We start from the raw sequence: 12,205 nt of genomic DNA, 5'->3' as shown, positions 1-12,205 counted from the left end.
CAATTGCAGGGCCTTGAAATGGTGGCAAAAAAGGCAGGATAAGAACCAGGACTGGGGATGGATACTTTCCCGCTGACTTAAAGATGAGTGGAGAACTTTTCAATTCAGTTATGGGAAATGTGAGCCAGAATTAATTTACTATCTCTGTAATTTCCCTTTCCTTCATTACTCTTAGGATAGTATGAATCTTTGGATGATGTGGAATTTTATTTTTATTTATTTTTTACCATACCTTCTCTTCTGTGCAAGATTTAGAATAAAAACAAATTATATGAAATCAAAACAGATTCAATTCCTTTTTAGATTCTCCAATTATTTCTGGTGGTGAGTCAGCACTGTTAGATGTTTCCTTAATATAAGCCCCTCTTCAAGCATGGAAGCTTACTTTAATCTACTTGTGAAGTGCTTCTTATAGGGGGAAAATGGAAAAACATGCACTAATTATACTGTTTTAGTTCCTGGAAAAAATGACTGTTAACCTTGCAAATAAATAAATCAAGAATGCTCCCCATCCTTTTTAAAAAATCTACTGCAAATTAAACAGGTAGTCCTTGACTTACAATCACAATTGGAATCAGAATTTCCAATATTAAACAAGGCAATTGTTAAATGACTCGTGCCTAATTTTATGATCTCTTGCCTTGGTTGTTAAGCAAATCACTGCAGTTTTTAAGTGAATCACACAGTCATTAAGCAAATCCAGTTTCCACCACTGACTTTGCTTGTTGGAAGCTGGCTGGGAAGGTTGCAAATGGCAATCGCACAACCCCCCTGGGATGCTGCAACTGCAGTAACACATGTCGGTTGACAAGTAATCCAAATTTTAATTACATGACTATGAGGATTCTGTGATAGTTGTCAGTGCAAGAGGACCAGTCATAAGTCGCTTTTGTTACTGCTGGTGTAACTTTGAACAGTTGTAAATCAAGGACTAGCTATAATAGTTCTTCTCTTCTGAACATCAATGAAAAAATGAAATTATTAGTTTCTTTTTGGGATATTGAAAAAAAGATATATTGTGTGCATAACTGTAAAATGTAATACATTTTAAAAATTATTTGGAACAATTGCAAGCAAATTCTAGGAGGTGTTTCTATATTGCAGCCTGTGGTACATTGAAGCTGACATCTTAATAAATATATTTGTTTGTAAAATACCATAAGACTGTATTCTTTTGGAACATTTGTTTACAGTTAATTAATTGACATGATTAAAAAAAGTCACATTCTTTTATAGCAGCCATGCATTGCTCTTTGGGAAAGGAACATGGATGATAATTTCAGTGTGTATGGAAAGCAAAGATGACTCAGGTGACTTATAAGTCATGGTAACTAACATAATGACATGATATCAATAATTACTGGCTCTGCAAGGAATACCCATACTGTACCCCTAATGCCAACTCTCCAATATGTACTGGTAATACAGTATATATAAAGTATTCTTTACCAAGAACTATTTATTTATTTATTATTCATTCGTTTGTTTGCTGTCCATCTTGCAACTCTAAGTGGCTATTTGGCCAAAGTTGAATGTTCTTTTTTCATGTCCTTTTAGAATTTTCATATCAGGTATGAAACATGATTGTCCTCAAGAGTAACATCTCAGGACACTGTTGGATAAATGTATATTTTATTGCCCTCTCCTCAAAGAAATAAAATCTGCCTCAAGTCCTTCATGCATGCAAATTGGACAAATGCAAGTGTCTTCTCAAAGGCATACTTTGACTATCTTTCAGCTCTATGGAAAGAAATGCCACAGTTCCTCAATCTAGAACTACCTCAGGCTGCTATAGAAGCCTTTCTCCATATGCCCGTGGCCCAAAATGTGGGGAAGGCACTTTATATCTCTTCAAAGGCACACTCCATGGTTCACAGCCATTTCTAGCTTTGAGTTTTGAGATCTGAATGAAATACATTTTGAGCATACCAAATTGCAGAAGGCTCTAACAGAACTTAGCATGCCAGTAGAAGAGAATATATATAGCTCAGAGTTACAGAATGGAGTTTCATTACTTAGTGTGCTTCAAAAATAAGCATTCTAATATATAAATATTGAGAATTTTGCATAACGTTACAAAAATGGGAAGGAAAGGGAAGGGCAGGCGAGGGAAGGGGAGGGCAGAGAGGAAGGAAGGTTATGAAATCCAGTATTATGAATTCTGACCTTTCAACAGTTAATTACAATATTATAATTTCTTCTCCCTCTCAGATGTTGTACAAGTCACTTCAGGCCCCCAATTGATTCATATTTTTTTAATCCTCAAAACTGTAAATGATATCATATTTTTTCTTCTTTCAGCAAAAAGTCCATGTAAGGTTTCCAGTCATTCAAATAAACTTTTTTTCTCTGACAGGTCAGTTTCGCCATCTCAGCAAATTCTAACATTTTCATAATCCCATTCCTCCATTGTTCTTCATTGTTCTTCCATCATTGAGCATACAGTAATCTTGCTACAGTTACCATTTAGAATAATAGAATAACAGAGTCTTTTCTAATTCATTGTCCATAGGTCTCACTGTCTCAGTAAAAAAGAGTGTCGTTTCTTCACAATATTATCTTTACAATCCTTTGCATCATTATATGAATCTGTATACAAAATTTCTTAGCTTGAGACAAGCCTTTATTGAATAGAAATACCAAGCATTTGGCAAAAGATAGGTTTTATATCCTTCAGATCAAAAGAAATAATTTTTAAATCAGTGTGATTGGATTGCTGGGCTGTGATTTAATGCTGAAGACACTTTAAAAATATAAAAACCACAAGAGGACTGATTATGTACTGGCTTGTCCAGAAACAATTTGCCTATGAAATACCAAAATTTAGTATTAGTAACTCTCTTAAGTAACTACCAGTTTAAAATAAAACATAGTAAAATATAATTTGAATAAAACATATAATACAAGAAAATCAAATAAAGTGAAAATTGAAAGTACCATATAAACCAGGCTGCAGCTCATTCAAAATATAAAACAATATCAATTAAAAAGCCTAGGAAAACATAAATGTTGCCAAAATGATACTAATATGAGCCCAAATCAAGTTTCTCTTGGGTGGGAATTCATAAATGTCTGTAAGCCAACTAGAGTTGCCTTTGGCAAGATGAGCAGCATACAAACTTGATGAATGAATGAATGAATGAATGAATGAATGAATGAATGAATGAACAAATGAATGAATGAATGAATAAGGAGCTATCACACAAAAAGAGGCCCACTTTATCTCCATTTTGGAGGTCTGGAAAAAGGCCTCTTTAGAAGAGTCTACAATCCAAATAGGCAGTGCTTTTTTTGTAAAAAAAAAAAAAAAGGTGCCGGAACTCACACACATTATGCAACTCGCCTTGCCTACCCTACAAGGTTCCATCCAAAAAAGATACCAGAACTCTGTTCTGGGCATTCTATGACAAAAAAAATGCCCTGCAAATAGGTACTTACAGGGTGAGGACACTTCTTCAGGTAATTTGGTCCTGAGATTGTGGAGAGCTGAACACTTACACAGCCATTGGTCACAAGCTGCCTGACTCATTTATGTTCTTAATTAAGAGGTGCACATGGCAAAGGCACATAACATCATATTTTAAAAAAATTGAACCTCTAACCGATTAAAAATGGCTGCGTGCTTAAAAAAGGAGAGTCCTCAGGGTTGCTACGCCAAGAATTATAGCCTTTTTTCTGGGATGGCAGAAAGTTCAATAGTGCCCACGCAACCAGGGAGAAGTCATTCAGTTTAGACTTACAAGAAAATCAAATAAAATGAAAACTGAAACCACCCTATAAACAGGGCAGCAGCTCATTCAAAATATAAAACAGTATCAGTTAAAAAGCTTAGGAAAACAGAAATGTTATATGTATAGATTTTAAATTTAAAGCTTGTTATAATTTAATTTGAAGGGCAATATAATTCACAATAGTGGGAGATAGATGTATATCTCCTCAGAGAGATTGTAACTTCAGACCCTGCTTTGATAGCAAGACATAAGAAGGCCGGCAAGCTTCACTTACACCTTCTCCACATGCTCTGTGCTATTTTTAAAGCACAAATTTCAGCTGCAAAGGAGAATATAACAAGCTTCACTTAGACCACCTCCTGGTTTTGCTCTTACACTAGCATGTCAGATTTTTGGATCCTCCCTAGAGAAAACTGTAGCTGGTGGTCTAGCCAATAAGTGTGCTAATCTATCCTTTGTGGGGAGGAGGAAAAAAGCAATAAAATGCATCAGTCTTGTGGTCTTGTGGAGAACCCAATTCAGAGATAATAAAGCCTCAAGGGGAAAAATTGCTCCTAAGAATTACTATATAATACAGCTACTGAATTTTGCAATGCTAAAGGAAATCAGGTTCTTGAAATTAGCATCTAATTTCATTTTTCAAGCATTCAAATCAGGAAAAAATCCTTTTATAATATAATCCACATGGAGCTCCGTTTCCATCTGTCCTGATTGCCATCGTTCACTCCCTAGAGATTAAAATGGATGATCTGAAACTTGAGCTGGCCATGAACAAGGAGTGTATATCGGAGGTGGTGACCCTTTGAGAGCTGTATGCAACGAAATTTCATTTTGATGTATGCTGATTGGTGTACATTCAAAGTGACAATAAAGTTGTTGTTGTTGTTCACACACATTTCTTTTTTTAAAAAAGTAATCATCATGCAGAAGCCTTGCCCACCCCATTGCGGGCAATGGCAAAACAGTCCTGATACGTCACGCAACGTCACTTGATGTCGTGAGTTTGATATGTCTGATCTAGACCATTTGTCTTTCTTATGACAATAGTTATAATACAATAGTCTGGGGTGTTATGAGATGCTTTCTGTTTAATATTATCTATAAAAAAGAAGGGACCGCTAGTCAGATAATCAATTTAAAATAATAATAACAATAACAATTGTTTGGAACAATATTAGAAAAATAGATGAGCAAATTCAATACATTAAAATTCAAAAATCAGAAGTTTGTGAAAATGTCTGCTTCGCTGTGGTCAGATAAAATTATCTGAGGCTTCCTAACATTTATTTGCATTCCTATTACTCAGAAACAAGCCTTTACAGAAAGGAAATTCTAGCCCTACAAATGTTGGGGAGCTCTATCATTATTAACTATCCTGCAACATCTGGAGAGCCAGGATTCCCAATCTTGTTCTACTATTCCCCAGGACAGCGGTCCCCAACCTTTGTGGCTTGGTGGCCTGGCGGGGGGGGAGAGGGGAACCAGGCTGTTTGAGGGGTTGGCCAGCAAGCATGCCCACACGCATGCATGTACAGCTCAACTTACCCAAGTGAGCTGTGCACATATGTGCACATGCTGGTCCACTGCTCATGCAAGTTGAGCTATGCACATGTGTTCACACTGGCTCACTGCTCATGGAGCCTGGTTGCAAATAGGCCATGGCCCAGTAGTGGGCCATGATCCGGAGGTTGGGGACCCCTGCCCCAGGGTGTACCCATATGTTTTATTTTTAAATCAACATGTTATCCGATTCAGACACCCTAATTTCTTTCTCCATCACTGGAGGTTTTTAAGAAGAGATTGGACAACCATTTGTCTGGAATGGTATAGGGTCTCCTGCTTGAGCAGGGGGGTAGACTAGAAGACTTCCAAGGTCCCTTCCAACTCTGTTATTCTGTTGTTCTCTTGTTGTTTTTTGTTGGGGTTAAATTCCATTTCAGGAAATGCAAAAATAAATAGTAAATAGATCACACAGACTGTTTGAGAAGGTATTATTTCTGACAGTGAAAGCATTTTTACGTACACTTTGTGTCTTACGTTCTGCAATTGCAAAGCAAACTGCAATTCTTGATCTAAATCCCTGTAGCTTTCTATTCATTTTAAAACACTTCTGTAAGTAAATAATTTATCTGGAAAGAGGGTGAGGGTTTTTTCCCCTTTTTTTCTTTACTTTAAAAATGATGAAGATGCCTTGAAAACCAGGCATTGCAAACTTCTAGCCAGCAAGTAAGACAAAGAAAGTTCTGGATTTGCTTGCTTGTTTCTAATTCAAAACATTTCAATAGACCACTTGTTCCCTTTATGAAAATGTAGTTCTCTTTGCCACTGTGGGTTTTTTTTGGGGGGGGGGGGAAGCAGTAAATTCTTCATGGAGGAGAATGCCATGCTTTTCCATGTTGTGTGCATTGGTGAATATAGTGAATTGTGGATCCAAGTGAGAAAATACTTTGGGTGTGAATGAATAAGATGACTGATGCAGGTCTGTGGATGTTTTGGCAGTGAAATTGCTTATAGTCTGGACCAGGGCCTCTTAGATCTGGTAATGGAATAACATTTCTTTCCGATGTTTTGGTCATGCTCCTTTTCTAATAAAACACACACAGTGACACACACATAACAAACTGAATTCTGTCTGCAAAATGTATCCTTCTAAAAGTTGCAACTTTAAAATGGTGTACACGTTTATTGCCACCACAATTATAGTACTTTTGTTAAATATTCAGATGACAAATTGTGTTTATCATCTGAAGCCTTGACACAGCCTTCCGCAATACAAAGACATCAAGGCCATTATAGCATATGTTCCTTACTCCTTCAATTGATTTCAGTTGCATTAGCACATTTACAGGTATCCACTGGAACAGACAACTGGAGGGGAGGGGGAGGTGAATCACATGCACCAGGATATTATTATACAAATGGCATGGATAATATATTTGCATCCATGAAGCATATATACAATTTGTGCCATCTGCATAATGACATCATAATGCACACAATGTTATTTTAAGGTAATTGTGCTTTCTATTAGATGCTTAGGCAACTTTTGCATTGTTGCCATTGTTGTTATTGGGCCTGGTTAATTGCAGAACTGTCTGTCTCCACGTACCTTTGCCCATTCACTGAGGTGGGACAGAGTGGCGTGCTCTGGATCCCATCTATTAAAGGATGTCAACCTATGGGACTAATGCTCTATCCATTAAAGTGCCTCCTGTATGGAATGACATTCTCTCTTGAGTTCAAGTTGACGCTGCTCCTTTCTGACTTTCAAAGGCTTTGAAGACCTTCTTCTTCTCCCAGGCACAAGGACAGGTGTTCATGGGAGTTTGTTTTCAATGTTTCAATTGCCTATGGTACAATAGATTTTTATATCCTTGTTAGGTGTTTGCTCTTTCTAGCCTTTTGTTAGGGACCTGGAATTTCATGGTGTGTGCAGTCATATAAATTGCATTATTACAGTTGGTTGCACAGTCAATCAGTTGTTTAGACTGTATTTGGCATTTTTGTCCACCTATTGAGTCCTTCCCAAGGATACAGGATTGGCAGATGTTGTTGCTTAATAATATTAAAAATACAATATTGTCACAGAATTAAGCTGTTCCAAGTAAAGCTGCCTTTTGCAATTGACTGATGTGATTTTGTCAACGCTAGTGGATTCAAGTGGTGTTCCAAATGTTTTGGGATTACACCCAAGATGCCTATTACCATTGGTACTATCTTTGCATTCTTTTGCCATTGTCATTTTACTTCAATTTGCAGGTCTTTGGACTTTGTGATTTTCTCCAGGTACTTCTCTTCTGCTGCTTCCAGGTACTGCCACATCTATTATCTCAGGGGTGTCAAACTGCCAGCCACCAGGCCGGATGCATCACGCAGAAGCCGTGCCCACCCCATTGCCAGCAATGGCAAAACAGTCCCAATATGCTGCGCAACATCACATGACGTCGTGTGACATGTCTGATCTAGACCGTTTGTCTTTCTTATGACAATAGTTAACGCTGGGGTGTTATGAGGTGCTTGTCTGTTTAATATTATCTATAAAAAAGAAAGCTGCCTCTAGGGTTGGTGGTGCTGTTCTGCCAGCAAAGAGAAATATAACAATTAGCCAGACCCCTTCCAGAGATCCAGAGTAGCCTGGACCACTTCCAGTAAAAGTAACATCAACACAAGAAAATCAACTCATCCCCAATAATAATGATCTGAACATTTTTATATAGCGAAATGTATATATATGAGGCCTCCTTTAAGCTTGAGGCTAAAATGAAAATGTCTATCTCGACCCACCTCTCTGGACTCACATACCAAAAAATATCAATTTTAAGTTTGAAGTCTTCAAAGAAACAAATTGCCTCTTGTCCCCTGACAACAGGGGACAAATATTTTTCTGGGACTAAATTCATATATAATCAGAATCACAGAAAGAGCAGAAGAAATTTTTATTGTTTTGGAACAGCCAAAAGGAGGATATTAACTTAGACGTCAGTATGTTTATTACCCTATAAAATGTGTTCCATTAAGCCTCCCTTTGCACTTCCTTGTCTTTAGACAGAATATTGTAGTGTTTTTTTACAACACAGTAAAATGACAAAGTCATAATATCAAGATAATTTTCTTTCATGTCATCAACCAAAGTGTTTGCTTTTTATTTTTTAATACAAGAACAGGTGTTTAACCATGTGGGTGGAAACAGAGCACTGCATATTCCAAAATGCTATGTTAATATTTAACATCAATGCCAAGTTAATAAATGATAGCTAAACTGGGTATCTAATAATGTTGTATTAATTGTAAGGATTATACAATAAAAGTGAATTTATCTCTTTCTTAACAAAGTAATTAAGGGGAATAATGTCAGTTATAAAAGAAATAAAATATTATTTTCAACAGATTCAAGTCTATTTACATTCATTTCTTTTTCTATTCACTAGTACCATCTGATTCACATTTATTGTCATCACCAATAAATAAGAGGTCTTTTCTTGAATATAGGACTTACGCATGTTACAGAATTTTTTAGAGCTTAGTTATCAACATGCCTACCATTTCTATACAGTATTCATTTTGATCTAAACACATTATGCAGAGCACAGAAAAGAAACAATAACCCATAATAATAACAATAATATTATTGTTAATGTCATGAGGTCAGAAGAAAAATAGGAATAATAACTAAATCTGACTTATACCAAAGAATTCACTTACACATACCTCTTTGTACCTTTCTATAAATGCAAACCATTCTTGCTTCAGGATCCAATCTGGGTTGGTCACTGGGATCAGAGGTTTAGTCTTCCAAGCTTTCAGACTTGTGCTGGAACCCATCCTCAGGGAACTTCTCAACTACCAGAATGTGTCCTTGCTTCCATTATATTTGTATAACAGTTAATATACTGCCTCTCACCAACATCATTCAACTATCTTTCTCTTCCTCTCAACCCATTCACTCTTCCATTTGATCATTCATTCTGTCTTCATGATCAAACTGCTTCACTGCTTTTGTACTGGTTATCACAGTGTGACAGGTTCTTTGTGAACTCATAGTATTTTGTGTTTTGCAAGGGTAGACATTAACACAGAAAACAAGACAATGGATGCTTTTACGGTTTTTACTATATGCATTGCTGTTACTTTTAGCAGTATTTACAACACAGTCCCAATGTGACTTTCTCCTTAGTCTCCCTCTAGTTCTCCTGCTTCTTTCCCTTTTCTCTCTGTCCACATCCCCAATATCTGGGGACAAGAAAGAGTGAAAAGAAAAGTAAGGAACAAACTGGAATTTACTGCTGTGTGCTTAACATGGCTTGACTTTCTCCTGAATCTGCTCAATCAAATATCTATTGCTTCTCCATCAGGGGATGAACCTCTCTCAGGATCTTCTGCCCAGTCCTTTTCCAGAGACCAGGGTTTCTTTACCATCAGCCAATCTCCATCTTCCCCTCTTGAGCCTTGGGTGAAGCCACTATTTGCAGCCAGCTTGATCCTTACTTCTCATTCTTGGGTGGTGCCTCATCTCTCTGTCCTTCCATGGATCTTTCTTCTTCCTTCCCAGCAGAAACTGCTTCACACATTCAACTTCTCCGTCCAAATTTCTCTGCATCCATTTCAGTCATTCTGTTTTTGTTCAGATTTTTCTCTCCTTTCCTTCTCTCCTGTCCTCCTCTCCATTTTTTAGTTTAGACCAGCATGTCCCCTAGATAGGTCTTCCCCCAGGGCTCTAGTCTCCAACTATTATATACCACACTAGACCAAAGGGACTGCTGTCTCAACATCTCATTACACCAACCCTGGTTAGCAGGCAAGTCCACTCATCAGGACTCATGACAATGCACCAGCCCTTCAAGGCCAGGACTGAGCTGCTTTTTCCCCTTTTACTCACTCCATAAGCTGTCTCACACAGCAGAACAGAAACCAGAGCAGGCCATTAAAGCCCATATGACATACTGGTTAAAAGAGAAAGTTATCTCAAAATATGTGAGAGGCCAGCACACAATTCCGTTGAAGCATAGTTTTTCTCACTGGAAGAGTAGCTGCCCCTACTTCCCTGTTCCAGCCATCTCACTTCTGGCACAATTATTAGAGAAAACTCTTAAGCTTTTCCACAAGTTTGATTAAACCTGAGATCAGCACACAGTTCAGCACACAGTTCTACTGAAACACAGATTTTTTATTATGGTACTAGAAGCAGCAGGAGCAAAAAAGGTAGAGATTCAACTTCTCTATATAAAATTACATAAATTAGTATATACAAGTTATGGGATATAGTAAGCTTCATTGATGATATAGTCAGTGGATAGGATTTGGCCACTCCTCTTGAGACTGCAGAAGGCCTGGCCCTCCCAGATTGTCCTCCATGTGCATTTTAGCTGGGGCAGCTCCAGAAGAAACCAGATACTGGCTTCCATGGGGCCAATTGCTAATGTAATGTGTGCATTTCTGGATTACTTACTGGGTTTTAACAGGGCTTTGCACTGTCCAGACAAAAAGTACAAGTAGGAGTACCAGCTCTGCCTTTATTATAGTTCCATTAACAGAATCTTGCAAAACTGGAAGTATTTCTCCCTTCCTTTCCTTTTACTTTCAGAACACTAGGGAAGGTCCCTTCTAAATGCTTCCCACATTATCCCACCTTGATGGGCTGAGACATCTACATGGTGGTTGTTCTGTTTGCAGTTCTCCCTCTTCCTAAGGTAAGGTAAGAATAACAAAAGACCAATTCCCCTCATTCAGGGATTTTGTAATTGTGTGAACAGGAAATACAGTTAATGGATGTAACATATTAAAACACCTACACAGAAATAAAAGCATCTCCGGAGTGATTTAATATTTCCGTCCATATAAGGACATTTCCTTCATAAAATCAAATTATAAAACTGAACTCATCCATACCCCTGTGAATAATTAACACTTCAAAATATAAAAAGCATACGATTGGAAGATGAAAGAAAGTCACTACATTTTTATGTATTCTGAGCATATGATGTAAAAAAGCAATTGATATGCTACATAGAAAATGGCTTACTCCCATTGTTATAATACACTTGCATTTTCTCCAGAGGATGAGAAGACATGCTGATGCATTGGTATATTTTTCAAACAACACAGCTACCTGATTTCCAAAATACTAATATTCCACATATTCAAAGCAGTGGTTGTTAGGAAGGACTGGTCCTCCACAGAACCTACATTAACTTGCCAAAAGCACGTAAATCCACAAGGGAATTCTTGTAACAAGTTGGTTATGAGTGTGAATCATAAGACTTGGGGTTGGAGACAGACCTCGGAGTGACAGCTCCAGGAATCTGAAGAGAGAAGATGCTAGATGGGTCAGGGCATTGTCTGACACACTTCCTTTCAGCCCCAGTGTGAGTCTGTTATACCTATCATTTGGGGAAGGCAGTGTTCTCTTAGCCTCCTGGGGTTTTTTGCCCTGTATGAAAATAATGTTTTCCTCCTCTGCTGGTGTAAACACTGTAGAATTGTCCACCTGCTGACTTCACTCCATCTTACAGTAAGGCTTCCATTCCAAATGGCGGGTGAATGCTCAAGGAGGACAACCCCAGCTCCCAGGCCCCACTCTGTGCTTGAATGACCATTTCACCTTAGGCTGCTAGATTGCATGTCACTGGACCTTTGTTTGTTGTTATTGTTACTTTCAGGTTATTTATACAGCTTCATAGTGGAATGATAACATGCTGGTTATTTAAAAAAACAAACAAAAAACTGGATGAGATTGACAGGAATTCTGTCAAGTTTCCACTTCTAGATCTGAAGAACTGGAAAACTCCTGTTAATTCACCCCACTCAGTTCTCAAAAGACATGCACAGAAGGAAAATCAATTGTTTATTGCTCTCTTGGCACGGTGGAAGGGGAAAAGAAATAGGCGAATTCACTAACTGGGGACATCTTACCCATGATCCAGGCAAAAGAATTTGCTGGCACTGTGGTCAAAGTGAAGAATAGTTAAAATCTGGAA

Source organism: Crotalus tigris, unplaced genomic scaffold (assembly GCF_016545835.1).
Source record: "Crotalus tigris isolate CLP2741 ecotype Arizona unplaced genomic scaffold, ASM1654583v1 scf7180000017601.7605149639:7615979, whole genome shotgun sequence".
NCBI classification, from domain to species: Eukaryota; Metazoa; Chordata; class Lepidosauria; order Squamata; family Viperidae; genus Crotalus; species Crotalus tigris.
The sequence above is the reverse complement of the archived record's forward strand: the minus strand, read 5'-3'. Positions refer to the sequence as shown.